Source organism: Acomys minous (genome assembly GCF_964271855.1).
Source record: "Acomys minous genome assembly, chromosome: 9".
NCBI lineage: Eukaryota > Metazoa > Chordata > Mammalia > Rodentia > Muridae > Acomys > Acomys minous.
The window spans coordinates 79,994,865-80,009,500 of NC_140490.1; the positions used below are offsets into that span (position 1 = coordinate 79,994,865).

Consider the following 14,636-nt stretch of genomic DNA (forward strand, 5'->3'; position numbering starts at 1 on the left):
TTAGCAGCCAGACAATCAAACTCACCGTCATGTTAGATACCAGTTTGGCTAGCTACAAAAATATATTTCCTATATTGACAGATAAAAAAAAATAGCCAGAAACAAACAAAAGAGATAGATAAATGGGCTTTTAAAACCTCAGAGACTTACAGAATATGGCATTTAAGGATTTTATTGACTTAAGGCTTTTTTTGACAGTGAGACGGGTCTGCTCCTGGCAGCACTTCCATTCTACCTCAAAGAGCATCAAAGTAAATCCCCCTCAGGAACAGTCATAGGGGAGGGGAATAAGGGGAAAATGGGAGGGAGGGAAGAATGGGAGGATACAAGGGATGGGATAACCATTGAGATGTAACAAGAATAAATTAATTAAAAAATTTTAAAAAACAAAGAGCATCAAAGGCTTCGCATGTGCCAAGCTAGCCACTGGGTGAGAAAAATCCCCAGTGCCCATTACAGATAATGTGCCGTACAATCTGGACAAACGGGATGCAGAAAGATGAACTGCAGAGCTTTGCAAGGACAAGGTAGCAAAGTCTACCCAAACCTTTTCATGAAAATGAGAAGCAGCTCAGCCGGGGTCTTTGGGGTAGGAGAAAGGTCCGCTGCAATTACATGCAAAGCAAGAAACAGTTTCTGCAAAAGAAAAGTCTTTTTGATCTTGAACGTAGCACATACAAAAAGCCACATGGTTCCCCAGCCTCCATCAGAGATGGGAAAATAGCCCCAGGAGGAGTGCATGGGCTTTCCCCAGGCCCAGGTTGCATTACTTGCTGAACTGGAAAGGATAGAAGCCATGGTGTGAGGTGGTCTCCACTGCCACTTGTTTTGCTGATGACTCTCCTCAACAGAAACAATGAAAAAAGGCACAGTGGGGTCCTGGGAAGTGTAAGCTCCTTGCATAGCAGCCACTGCTAGCATAAGTGTGCCCAGGATATTGAGTGACAAGTGGCTCAGTTGCTGGGTAGGAGGTCCCATCATAGAGGCAGGGTGGAGAAAAGAGGGGGTGGTCCAACCCTGGTGTCAGAACTAAGCCCTGATAGGAGGACACAGAAGGTGGAGAATATGGGGACAGTGCAGACTGAGCAAGCATCTTGCTATAAACAATGCTGTAAAGGGCTGGGTGCAGCCCACCCTGAAGAGCTGCGGTGGGGTCATAGGTCAAGGCCATACCACCCATGTCTACACCCCTTGGCCAGCCTGGTCTTTTTTTGCATAAAGTTTTCCTCGGTTCTGTCACTTCTTTGGCCCACCAGCAGCAAATTTGCAAAGCAAAGGGTCAGATGGTTCTACTACTCTAGGGGACATCTTTATGTACTTTCTGTTAAAGTGGGTGATAACGGCTTCATGTGTCTCTGTGGAATCCATCTTAAGATGCACGTGAATGAATAAGGCTCTCACCTTGCAAAGCCAACACCTTTGCTGGTCCCACGAGTGTCTCAAAGGACTCAAGAAGAGATAACCTGGCCAAAGGGCTTCAGCATTCACTCCAGTTCTTGCTCATCCATCAACAGTGTGAGGTCTGAGATGTATAAATTTGTAGGATCTTGCTCCCATTGCTTTGCCATTTGTACCTGCACACCACTGGCAATCAGTGCAGTTACAGCTTTTTGTGCTGCAGAAGGACTGCTGAAGCCCACAGAGACTCATAAGGACATACTTTAAAAATCTATGCTCCATCAAATTGGAAAATCTAAGAGAAATAGATAAAAAAAAAAGCCGTTAAAATTCTCCCAAACAAACAAACAAAAAAGAATCCCAGGGCAAGATTCACCAAATTCTACCACATTTTCAAAGAAAAATTAGCACCAATACTCCTCAAATTATTCTACAAAACACAATCAGAAGGAACAGTGCTCAATTTATTTATTTTTTTTATTGGTGTTTTCCCTCATGTTGGTTGGTGTGAGGATGTCAGATCTCCTGGAACTGGAGTTACAAACAGTTGTGAGCAGCCATGTGGGTGCTAGGAATTAAATCCAGAAACTCTGGAAGAGTAATCAGTCTTCTTAAGCACTGAGCCAATTTATTTTATGAGGCCACAACTACTCTGATACCCAATCCACATAAAGACCCATCAAAGAAGCTGGGCAGTGGCAGTGTATACCGTTAATCCTAGCACTTGGGAGGTAGAGGCAAGAGGATCTCTGAGTTTAAGGCCACCCTGGTCTACAGAGTGAATTCCATGAATCCTACAGCTACCTATAGAAAGCCTGTCTTGAAAATAAAACAAAAAAGGACACAATAAAGAAAAATTTTCAGACCAATTTCTCTTATAAACATAGTTGCAAAAAATGGTCAATAAAATACTTGCAAACTGAAAAAAAAAGGACTTGAAAACTGAACCTAAGAACACATAAAAAAAAAATCCATCATCATCAAGTAAGCTTTATCCCAGAAATGCAGGGATGGTTCAATATTTTTTTTAAAAATCCATGCATTTTGAGGAGGATGACTGTGTTACAGAGCTACACAGAAATGTTCACCCCCAAGAGTGGACTGATTGGAAGGAAATGCTTAGCGCAATGTATTAGAAATACCCAAGCAGAGATCATCCAAGAATGCGTCAATCGCATACTGTGTCTGATCTGCGGAACAGTAGTGACTGCACCGCCACCAAAGGACCATACTGAGAGCTCCACAACACAGTGCTGGTGTTTCTCAGAGAGAAGGAAATCCTGTCATATAGATCATCCATGCCCTCCCACTGCAGGGCCATGGGACCACGCTCCAGTGAGCTCCCACGGACCCTGGGCCACCATGGCTTTTCAGGTTGTGGCCAGCGCAGTGCAGGCCAAGGAGATGGCATTTGAGGAGGGGGTGTTGCTCAAGTCGAGCCTGAGCGAGGACTGCACCGCCCACACCACAGCCTCATGGACATCCTCTCACGGGCTGGGGCCATGCTCAGTGCCTAGAACTGGATCATGCAGAGGTGGATACTAGGGTCAGCACCGAGGTGAGGGCCCATGGAGGATGGAGCATGAGATGGAGCCAGAGACTCAGGAGGCACAAATCAACAGAGCCACAAGTGCCAGGGCAGGGGGTGGGGGGTCGGGGGGTGGGGGGTGGAAGCTGAGCTGGGCCAACATCAATGGTTTCTGCGAGCAACTCAACAGAGACTTTGAGGGGCCTCCACTTACAACCTGCTTGATGGCCCACAAGATCCAGTACCCACAGGAGTAGGAGGCCATCCAGGCCTTGATGGCCAGCAACAATCTGGCTAATTGAATGGGAGCAGGAGAGCTGGTCCTGAGGACACAGAAGCAGGAAAGCTGACCATGAAGACACAAGAACACGAGAGCTGATGCTGAGGACATGGGAGCAGGTGAGCCATCCCTGGAGATATGGAAGCCAGAAAGCTGGCTCTGCCCTGAGGATACAGGAGCTGGAGAGCAGGCCCTGCCCTGAGGACATGGGAGCAGGAGAGTCAGCCCTGCCAAGATGACACAGAAGCAGGAGAGCCAGTCTTGTCCTGAGAACATAGGAGCAGGTGACCTGTCGTGCCCTGATGACAGGGGAGCAGGAGAGCAGGCCCTGCCCTGAGGACATGGGAGCAGGAGAGTCAGCCCTGCCAAGATGACACAGAAGCAGGTGAGCTGGCTCTGCCCTGAGGACAAGGGAGCAGGCCTTGATCCAGGGCTCTGAGTCGACCTCACCCCAACATGTACCCCATGTATGAGATGCTGGAACACATGAAGGAGCCAGACCTACAGATTCAAAGATTAAGAGTCTCCTTGACACACAGCAACAATGGGATGTCCGACAGCAGTCCCAGTGAGGATCTGGTAACAATAGTGCAGGCCTCAAACCAGACCCATGACTCGTAGCAACGAACATTTGAAAGTAAACATTTGTGGACAAAAAGCTATACTATGTGATACACTACAGCTTCTATGACAAGATTTTTTTGTTTGTTTGTTTTATTTTACTAAGGGGAGGAGAGGGATTTTGGTGCATGACATGTAAATCATAGACATTCAATAAAATTTTTAAATATCATTATGTGTAATCCACCATATAAACAAACTGAAAGGAAAAAACACACATGATCATTTCATTAGATGCCAAAAAGGCCTTTGACAAAATCCATAAATTTTTTTTGGAGACAAATTCTTCATAAATAAAAAAAAAACTCCTAGTGTGATTAAAGATAAAAAGGAATATACATGAATATAATAAAGGCAGTTTACAAAAAGCCTATAGCCAACCTCAAATTATGAAAAGAAACCCCAATCAACTGCACTAAAATCAGGAGTAACACAAGATTATCTATTCTCTCCACACCTATCAATACAACGCTTAGAGTTCTAGCTGTAGCAATGAGACAACTATAGAAGATCAAGGGGAAACAGATTGGAAAGGAAGAAGTCAACGCACCTTGATTTGCCGGTGATATGATAGATACATAAATGACCCTGAAAATTCCACAAGGTTGACTACTACAGCTGGTAAACACTCCCAGCAAAGTAGTTGGATACAAAATTAACTCATGGAAATCAGCAGGCCTTCCATATACAAATGACAAATGGACTAAGGAATCAGAGAAACAACATCTTTCACATTAGCCTCAAGTAATACAAAATATCTTGTGTTAAATCTAATAAACCAAGTAAGAGACTTGTATGGTAAAAACGTGAAGTCTTCCCAGGTGGTGGCAGCACACGCCTTTAATTTCAGCACTCAGGAGGGAGAGGCAGGCTGATCTCTCAGTTCAAGGCCAGCCTTCTCTACAAAGTGTGTTCCAAACAGCCAGGATTGCACAGAGAAACACTGTCTTGGGAAAAAAAAGAAACTGAAGATATCAGAAAATGGAAATATCTCCCCACGCTCATAGATAGGTAGCTAACATAATAAAAGATGGCCATCCTACCAAAAACAATCTACAAATTCAATGCAATCCAATTAAAACTACAACACAATTCTTTATAGAACCTGAAAGGACAATTCTCAGTTTCATCTGGGGAAAAAACAGAATAGCTAAACTAATTCTGAAAAATAAAACAACTGCTGGAGGTCATATCATTTCTGATCTCAATTGTACTACATAGATATAGTAATAAAGACCACATGGAATTGGCACAAAAACAGACACATTGATCAATTGAATTGAATAAAAAAAAACAGACATAAATATGTACACATATGGACACCTGATTTTTGGTGAAGAAGTCAAAAACACAAAGGAAAAACAGCATCTTCAACAAATGGTGCTGGTCAAACTAGGTTTCTACTTATAAAAGAATGCAGATAGATCCATACTTGCCACCCTGCACAAAACTCAAGTACAAGTGGACCCAAGACCTCAATATAAAATCAGATATACTGAACCTGACAGAAGAGAAAGTGGGAGATAGTCTTGAACTCATTGGCACAAGAGACAGCTTTCTGAACACAACACCACTAACACAAGCATTAAGATCAACAATTAATAAGTGTGACATTGTGAAACTGAAAAGCTCTTGTAAAGAGAAAGATAATGTCATTTGAACAAAGCAGCAACCTAGAGAATGGGAAAAGTATTTTTTACCAACTTCATATCCAATAGAGGTCTAATATTCAAAATATATAAAGAACTCAAGAAACTGCATATCAAAAAACCAAATGATCCAATTAAATTGGGATACAAAGCCAGGTGTAGTGGTTAACACCTTTTATCCTAGCACTAAGGAGGTAGAGACAGATGGACTCTGTGAGTTTGAAGTCACCTTGGTCTACAAAGTGAGTCCAAGACAGCCAGTGCTGTTATACAAAGAAACTCTGTCTCAAAACAAAACAAACAAACAAAAAAAAAAAAGGAGGGACGTATATCAAAACAAAATATTTTCAATAGAGTAATTTCAAATGGCTGAGAAACACTTAAGAAATGTCCAACATACTTAGTCATCAAAGAAATGCAAATCAATACTACTTTGACATTCCATCTCACACCTATCATAATAGCTAAAATCAATAACACAAGTGACAACTCATGATGTCAAGGATATGGAGCAAGGGGGACACTCCTCCATTGCTGGTGGGAGTATTGACTTGTACATCCACTGTGGAAATCAGTATGGCAGTTCCTCAAAAAGTTAGAAACTGATCTACTTCAAGATCCAATTATACCACTCCTGGACATATACTCATATACACTCCATCCTACCCTAAGGACAATTGCTCAACCATGTGTAGACTCAATTTTCTTAGAAATATATTTTATTACAAACTTATTAACCAAGAGTACCTCGCTTATAACTTGACTAACCTAAATAGGAAAAGAAGATTAAAGAATACAATAACAAAACCATATCCTTATCCGAGGAATGATTCTCCTGGAGTAATCAGCAGGATTTCTTCTGCTGGAACCTGGAACAACCAGAACCAGGAACCTCAGCAGGAGCCCAGAGCTCTGAAGCCTTCCCTCGAGCTGTTCTCTCTAGGAGTGTCTCGAAGCGAAGCAGTGAACAGCCAAAACTATCCCAAGCCTCCAAAGGCCCTGCCTCTTGTTTTTGGCTCACATTTATACCTCCTCCCAGAATTTGTTCAAGAATGTTTTTCAGCTGGCTAATAACCAATCTCCCCCACACAGTGGTTTGACTTCTCTCTCACAAGTCTTTTCTCATCCCCCCCCACTTGTGATCTAAACAAAAAACATGTTTATCTCTCCTTCAGCCATGTTCATTGCTGCTCTATTAATAATAGGCAAAAATTGAAAACAACCTAGATACCACTCAACTGAAGAATGGATAGAGAAAATGTGGTTCATTTACACAATGGAGTGTTACTCAGCTGTTAAAAAAAAAAAAGACATCATGAAATTTGCAAGCAAATGGATTGAACTAGAAAAAAATCATCCTGAGTGAGGTAACTCAAACCCAGAAAGATAAACATCATATATGTTTGCTTACATGTGAATATTACCCATTAAATAGATAACAAAACTACAATTTATAGAGCCCAAGAGGTTAAGTGTAGTGGAAGGCACTATGAGAGACAAATGTTCTCCCTGGGAAGGGGAAATGGAATAGATTTTAGGTGTGATCTGGGGGCACTTGGGACAGGAATAGAAGGAACAGTTGTGGGGGTTGATGGAAGGAACTCAGGGAGAGGTGCTGGAATTAAAGGGCATTTGGGGGCGATATGGAAACAGCGGAATCTTCCTAAAATAAATGAAGGCAACCTTCATGAGGTCTCAGAATAGTGGGGGAGACAGAGTCCCGACTGGCCATGTCTTGTCACCAAATGAAGCTTCTGGTACTGGGACTGTGTTGTTGCCAGTTGAGTTGTTGCCCAAAAGGGTCCCATGGAAACTGCCAAACAACCCAGGCTGTAACAAGGACTGTAGGTTGCTCTCCACAAACTAACTGCAGTGCTCCATTTCTGAAGACAACAGAACACAGCTCATGGAACACTGAGAGTTCAAGCTGGTAGTTACATAAAACCTTCACCCCTTACAGTGTCTTTGCTGTAGGATGGTCCTCTGCAAGTCCAAAAAAAAAAAAAGTCAATACCAACCCAGCCACAAAACCTTTGATCTACAATGCTGTTCGGACTGCAAAATATGCTAGGGCAATGCTGGCACAAGATAGTGGGAGTAGCCAACCAATGTCTGATTTGACTGACTGAAGGTACCCATACCTGACACTGTTTGGGTGACCAAGAACTAGAGACTTGACAGCCAGAGACCTAGTACAAAACCAAATACTTTTGGTCTTTTAAATTAAAAAAAAAAAAAAGGTAGTGGTAAAGTGACTCCTAATACTCCTAATAGTATTCTGCTACAATCATAAATCTGTGCCTTATTTAGCCAGCAGCAGACAGGAACAAATACAGAGACACAAAACCAGACCTGGAGAGAAGAGAGAGAGAGAGAGAGAGAGAGAGAGAGAGAGAGAGAGAGAGAGAGAGACCATGGACGACACAGCTTTAAATGGTTGTCTCCATCAACTCCCTCTTCTCAGAGCTCAGGGAAGCATGGAAGATGACTCAGAATGAGTGTGAGAGCCACAGGCAATAGAGGACACTGGGAAAACAAGGCTCTCGGAGTCACCTGAACAAGGCCCGTATGAACTCAGAGACTGAAGCAGCAAGCACAGAACTCATACAAATGTGCACCAGGTCCTCCTCCTGGACTCTTCTCCTTCTGTTGGTTTGTATTCGTCCAACTTCGATGTGACTTTATCTCATTGTGTCTTATTTTGTTGTGTTTTGGTATTATTTCTTAGAGGCCTGTTCTTTTCTGATGAGAGCTAGAAAGTAAGTGGATCAGGATGGAGAAGGAGATGGAAAGGAACTGAGAAGAGTACAGGGGTGGGGACTCCAATCAGGAAATATTGTGTGAGAAAATAATCTATATTCTATAAAAGGAAAGTATTATTATTATTATTATTATTATTATTATTATTATTATTATTATATTAGTATTATTATAAAGCTAGTTCCATAAGGGACCTTTTATATATTGAGGGTAAAACTAGAGGAAATTTGTTCCTTTCAGGGTATACACTCCTCTCTACAGAAATAAATATCTTCAGTCTTCTAAAACTACATTACAGGGCAAAGTGTAAGGATTTTTAACACCTTATATGCTTTCTCTCCTGCCTTTGTTTACAAAGCTTTTCCTACACAGTATCATTAATATCTTCCTGGTAAAAAGAGGAAGGAGAAAGTCCAAGGGAAGAAAAGTTTTGCTTGAAACACACAACAAAAGCTTGCTGAGTAGAATTAAATTTACAGCTGGGTGTGGTGGGGAATGTGTTTTATCCCAGCACTAGAGAAGTGGGGGGTGGGGGGGGGGCATGTGGATCTCCCTGACTTTGAGGGCAGCCTATGTACCAAGTTCAAGGACAGTCATGGCTACATAGAAGGACCCTGTCACACACAAACAAAACAAAAATATGCTTACAGGTAATCTTCTACAATTTACATTCATCTCTTTTTAAGGAAATGAAATAAAAAATAATAAACCCAGGTGTGGTGGCGCACACCTTTAATCCCAGCACTTGGGAGGCAGAGGCAGGTGAATCACTGTGAGTTTGATACCAGCCTGGTCCACAAAGTGAGTCCAGGACAGCCAAGGCTACACATGAAACTCTGTCTAAAAAAAAAAGAAAAAAGAAAAACAAGAAAAAAGAAAAAGAACAAATAATGAAGTGAGAGAAAGAGAATTGTTGAGAAGGAAATAAGTAGGGCTAAAGAGAAAGCTGAGTGTTTAAGAGCACTGTCCGCTCTTCCAGAGGTCCTGAGTTCAACTCCCAGCAACCATATGTGGCTCACAGCCATCTATAATGGGATCTGATGCCCTCTTCTGGCATGCAGGTGTGCATGAGGTAAAGCACTCATATACATTAAATAAATCTTTTTTTAAGCATGAGAAGGAAATAAGTATGGAGTCATAATATTTGGTGAAATTTATTAAAAACAAAAAAAGAATATTTTAGAAAAGGGTGTATTTTCTATAGTAAAATAATATTTTTGTCCTAAGAATAAGAGTTAAAATGTGAGGATAGAACAGAATCACAGAAGGTCTGAGTAAGATGTGTACTGTTAACCCCTACCCAGATCTAGCCAATGGTCAGAACATTCTCCACAGTTGAGTGGAGAGTGGGATATGACTTTTTCATGTACTCTGGTGCCTCACATTTGACCACATCCCCTGGAGGGGGAGACCTGGTGGCACTCAGAGGAAGGACAACAGGTTACCAAGAAGAGACTTGATACCCTATGAGCAAATACAGGGGGAGGTAATCCCCCTCAGGAACAGTCATAGGGGAGGGGAATAAGGGGAAAATGGGAGGGAAGGAAGAATGGGAGGATACAAGGGATGGGATAACCATTGAGATGTAACAAGAATAAATTAATAAAAAAAAGATGTGTACTGTTTGGGGGGGTGGAACTTAACAGTGATACATGTATGATTGAAGTTTATTCACCTTTCTACAATCAAACTATGGTAACATCTTTCTGAAGTGGCCTAAAATAAGAACAATGTGTGTGGCTTGTCCGTGCTACTTTGTGGCTTCTCCTTGTTCCCTCCTTTTACCCTCCCCCACCCCCACCCCCCCAACCCACCCCACCCACCTCCCTGCTTGTCCCTGCTACTTTGTGGCTTCTCCTTGTTCCCTCCTTTTACCCTGCCCCTCCCCCTCTCCCAACCGCTCCCTGCTTGTCCATGCTACTTTGTAGCTCCTCCTTGTTCCCTTCCTTTACCCTCCCCCACTTTCATTCCCTATTCACCAGATAGGACAGGAACAAGGATGGAGAGGAAAGGAAGGAGATCTCTGAGTAAAGTGAGAAAGCAGGTGGGGTTATTGTTAGACTACTTCTTGCTTATTAGGGTCGTCAAGTTCCTTGGGGGTAAGTTTCATTTTTTGCTCTCACAATATCTGCTTTCTTCTTACTGTTTCTTCTTTGTCCATGACTACTTAATGGATCATGACAGAAGATCAGTGATGGCTTCTCCAGGGCCTTGCACAATCTTTGTAAACTACGTGGCTTTACTCCCAGGCTCCTCCAGTTTGTCCCAAGCTCTTAAAGCCACTAAGCAACATAGGTCTACAGTAGTGTCATCAAATTGAATCTGTTCTTGTATATCACAGTACTGCCCTTCGCCCAGCAACTGATATTTACCATATTCATTCCCCCTCACTCTATTTCACAGTTCAATACTCATAGCTTCTTCTCTCTACCATGTTAACTATTGCAACTGTGGGCCAGCCTCTAGTACAGCTTCTCTTCCAGTTTTGGGGAACAATACTGCTTTGAATATCCCAGTTATTTAGAATTTGTTTCACATAAGGTGAGTGCATCCTGTATGATATCATGGCCTCTTTAAAATGCCTTAGATTTTAAACCAAGTTTCCCATTTGGCCTATAGCCCATGTTGGGCACCACTTGTAGCTGGTCCTTGTAACTTTGTGGGTTCTTTTCCTCCCTTCCCCGCCTCTGCCAGTTTTACCCCCTATCACTACAAAGGAGAGAAACAAAGATAGAGAGGAAATGAAAGATATTCCTAAATAAAGTCAGAGTTTAAAAGGGGGCAACATTACTGTTAAGCTACTTCCTGATAAGTAGGGGTATCAAGTCCCTCGGGACAAGTTTGAGATCTCTAATTTCTTATTGTTGCTTTTTCTTTGTGTATGACTACTTAACAAACCATGTCTGAAACCAAAAACTGTTCCACCTCTCAGAATCCTAGCATTTATGTACCCTCTGAAAAATCCTCAGAATTCCAAATGTCACGCAATCACAGAAACTATCCGCAGATGAAAAAAAAAAATCACGCCCCGGCCAGATCATGAGACAAATCATAGTCAGCTGATATAAAGCAGCCCCATATCCCCACACCTGGGATTAAAATGAAAACATATTCTTATGATAATTCTGTGTCTTTTTTAAAGAATTCAAAATTCCAAACTTCTCACTACAAATGTTCTCTGCTCCTCCAGATCCAATTCCCCAGTCTCATCTTCACCTCGGCAGCAGAGCACCTGTGTCAGCCTTCCATGCCCCCAAACTCCCATTTCCTGTGGATCCCACAGATCTTCCCCTTCTGACTGACCTCCCTCTACTCACTCCTGAATTGCATGCCCCAACTGCAGAAGGCACCACCTGGTAACCCAAGGGCTGCCTCGGCCAGGGCAACAAGTAGGTGACAGTGACAGTGAACCCATGCTTCTTCTGCTCCTGCAGGTCCCCCAGGCTCATCCTTATCTCTGCAGCACAAAACCAGTCTCCAACAAAAGATCTCCCCCAAACTCTCTTTCCCCAGCTCATCCCATCATCCCAGCCTCCAACGCCAGCAAGCCTTCACTGTGAACACATGAGCTGAGCAGGCCAGGGAAGCAGGTAGATAACTGAAAACCTCCACCTCTCCCTCCTCTCCTCTCATCCACAGGGCTGCACCAGACCATCTGAGGTGGCCTCTCCTTGCCGTCTCTTCACACTCTGGGGATAGTAAATAAGAAAATCCTAGTTAAACATTCTGTTCTCCTCCCACCTGTGAGCCACTCAGATCCCTATCCAGTGCTCATTCCTAAGTGGCAGCCCCAGGAACAAGAAGCACACTTTACCTGGAATTGTTAGTGGCCATAACTATCAGGTCCAAATAAAATCCCCTACTAGGACAGAAACAGACATCACATTCTCTGAAATCCAAGAGAGGAAACAGAAGCCAAGAACAAAACATTTACCCAGTGAAGACAAATCCTGACATCAGCACCTAGACCCATAATCCTCCTCATCCCAGATGCGCAGTCACCAGCATAAAAGCAAAATCAATAACTCCCAGGACAGTGTGGCTCACTAGAGCCCAGCTATCCTACCACAGCAGGCCCTGATTATTCCAATGTAGCTGAAGCACAAGAAAGATACCTTAAAGCAGCCTTTAGGGTAGGGGGTCCTTAAAGAAGAAATGAGTAAATCCCTTAAAGAAATCAAGGAAAACACAAACAGTGGGAGGAAATGAATAAAACTGTTCAAGACCTCAAATGGAAAATACAGTCAATAAAGAAAACCCAAACTGAGGGGATTCTGGAAATGAAAAATTTAGGAATTCAAGTGGGAACTAAAGATAAGCTTCACCAACGGAACGGATGAGAGAGAAGAGAATCTCAGGCATGGCAAATACCATAGAGGAAATGGATACATCAGTGAAAGACAATGTTACATCCAAAACACTATTGAAACATACTTCTAGAACATCTGGGACACATAGATATGAAAAGATCATATCTATGAATAATAGATGAAGGAAAAGAAGAAAGGAGGAAAAGGAGGAAGAGGAGAAGAAAAAGGAGAAGAAGGAGGAGGAGGAGAAACCCAGCTCAAGGGCCCAGAAAGTGTTTTCAACAAAATCATAGAAGAAAATGTTCTAAGCCTAAATAAAATGATGCTATAAAGGTACAAGAGGCATACACAGTCAGGCAGTGGTGGTGCACACCAGTCCCAGCACTCAGGAGGAAGAGACAGGCATATCTCTGAATTCAAGGCCAGCCTGATCTACAGAGTGAGTTCCAAGACAGCCTGAGCTACACCGAGAAACCTTATATCAGGCAAAAGAAAAAGTATACAGAACACCAAATAGATTAGGCCCCTCAGCACATAATAATCAAAACATTAAACATACAGAACAAAAAAAAGAATATTAAAAGCTGTAAGGGGAAAATACCAAGTAACATAGACTGGCAGACCGACTAGAATTACACTCAACTTCTCAATGGAGACTCTAAAAACTAGCAAAACTTTCAGCCTCCATAGATGCTATTTCATGATAAAGCCAAATTCAAACAATATCTATGTACAAATCCAGGCCTACATAAAGTGATAGAAGGAAAACTCCAACCTAAGGAGGTTAAGTATATACACGAAAACACAGAAAATAAAGAATCTCTGTCCAGAAAAGTCAAAATAAGGAAAGCGTGGGTACACACATACACAACAACAACAATAACAAAATAACAAGAACGAATAACCATTGGTCATTGATATCGCTCAACATCAATGGATTCAATTCCTTAATAAAATGATACAGACTAACAGAATGGATGCAAAAACACAATGTGTCTTTCTGCTGCAAACAAGAAATACACCTCAGCATGAAGGATAGACATTAACAAGGGGTAAAGAATTGGAGAAAGATATTCCAAGCAAATGGACCTAAGAAACAACCTGGTGAAGGAGAGAGAAACCTGTTTTTGTTATGATCCCAAGTGTGGGATGGGGAACAGACTTGTGAGAAAACAGGTGATGTTAATCTGCTAGAAGACAAACCACCTCATGCAGGAGCTTGATTGTTGCCAGCTGAAAAGAAATCCATGAACAGACTGTGGGAGGAGATAAATATATATGAGCCCAAAGCAGGAGATGCAGCCTTTGGAGACTTGGAATTCTTTGGCTGTTCATCACTGCACTTCTCCCCGGCAGTTAGTGCTGAGAGTGCAGAGTGTGTGCTCCAAGCTCAGAACACACATTTTTTTTTTAAATCTTCCCCAAAAAATTCTAAAACAATAATTTGAAAAAAAAAATTTACAAAAATCCGAGTCTCCCCTGCCAGAGACTTTTTTTTTTCTTCCTCTTTTATAAAATAACCTGGAGAAGCAGCTGAGACTGACCTGCCTGCCCGGGGCCCCACAGCTCCAAGCAGGAACACAGAGACCGAGGCCTTCCTGCCAGCCGGACCCAGCACCACCAGCCTCGCTCCCCTGGAAAGGTCGCAGCCTGCAGCCCCGAAATAAACCCCAGCACCCCCCAGCTACCCCATGGCCTCTCTTACATGGGGGACCTGCACCCCGACATGACCCAGGCAATGCTCTGTGAGAAGTTCAGCCCTGCCGGGTCTATCCTCTTCATCCGGGTCTGCAAGGACATGATCACCCGCCACTCCTTAGGCTACACAAAGGTGAACTTCCAGCAGCCTGCAGGATCTGGCTGGCAGGAAGGCCTCAATTGAGAAATGTCTCCATATGGACAAACTTCAGGCAAGACTGGGGCATTTTCTTTACTAGTGGTTGATGTGGGAGGGCCCAGCCCACTGTGGATGGTGCCCCCTTGGGCTGGTGGTCCCGGGTTTTGTAATTAGGCAAGATGAGTTACCCATGCAGAGCAAGAGTGGGCAGCACCCCACCGTGGCCTCTGCGTTGGCTCCTGACATTGGCTCT

At 42.9% G+C, this 14,636-nt stretch overlaps 1 pseudogene across 1 annotated transcript; it reads right to left on the reverse strand.

The window, feature by feature from the left end:
* Positions 1–766: 766 nt before the first annotated feature.
* LOC311605899 (RNA-binding motif, single-stranded-interacting protein 2-like) lies at positions 767–11,685 on the reverse strand (annotated as a pseudogene). The gene is made up of 2 exons: positions 11,540–11,685; positions 767–1,629 (listed from the first exon to the last, which is right to left on the reverse strand). The product of its transcript is annotated as an RNA-binding motif, single-stranded-interacting protein 2-like (transcript).
* Positions 11,686–14,636: the final 2,951 nt, after the last annotated feature.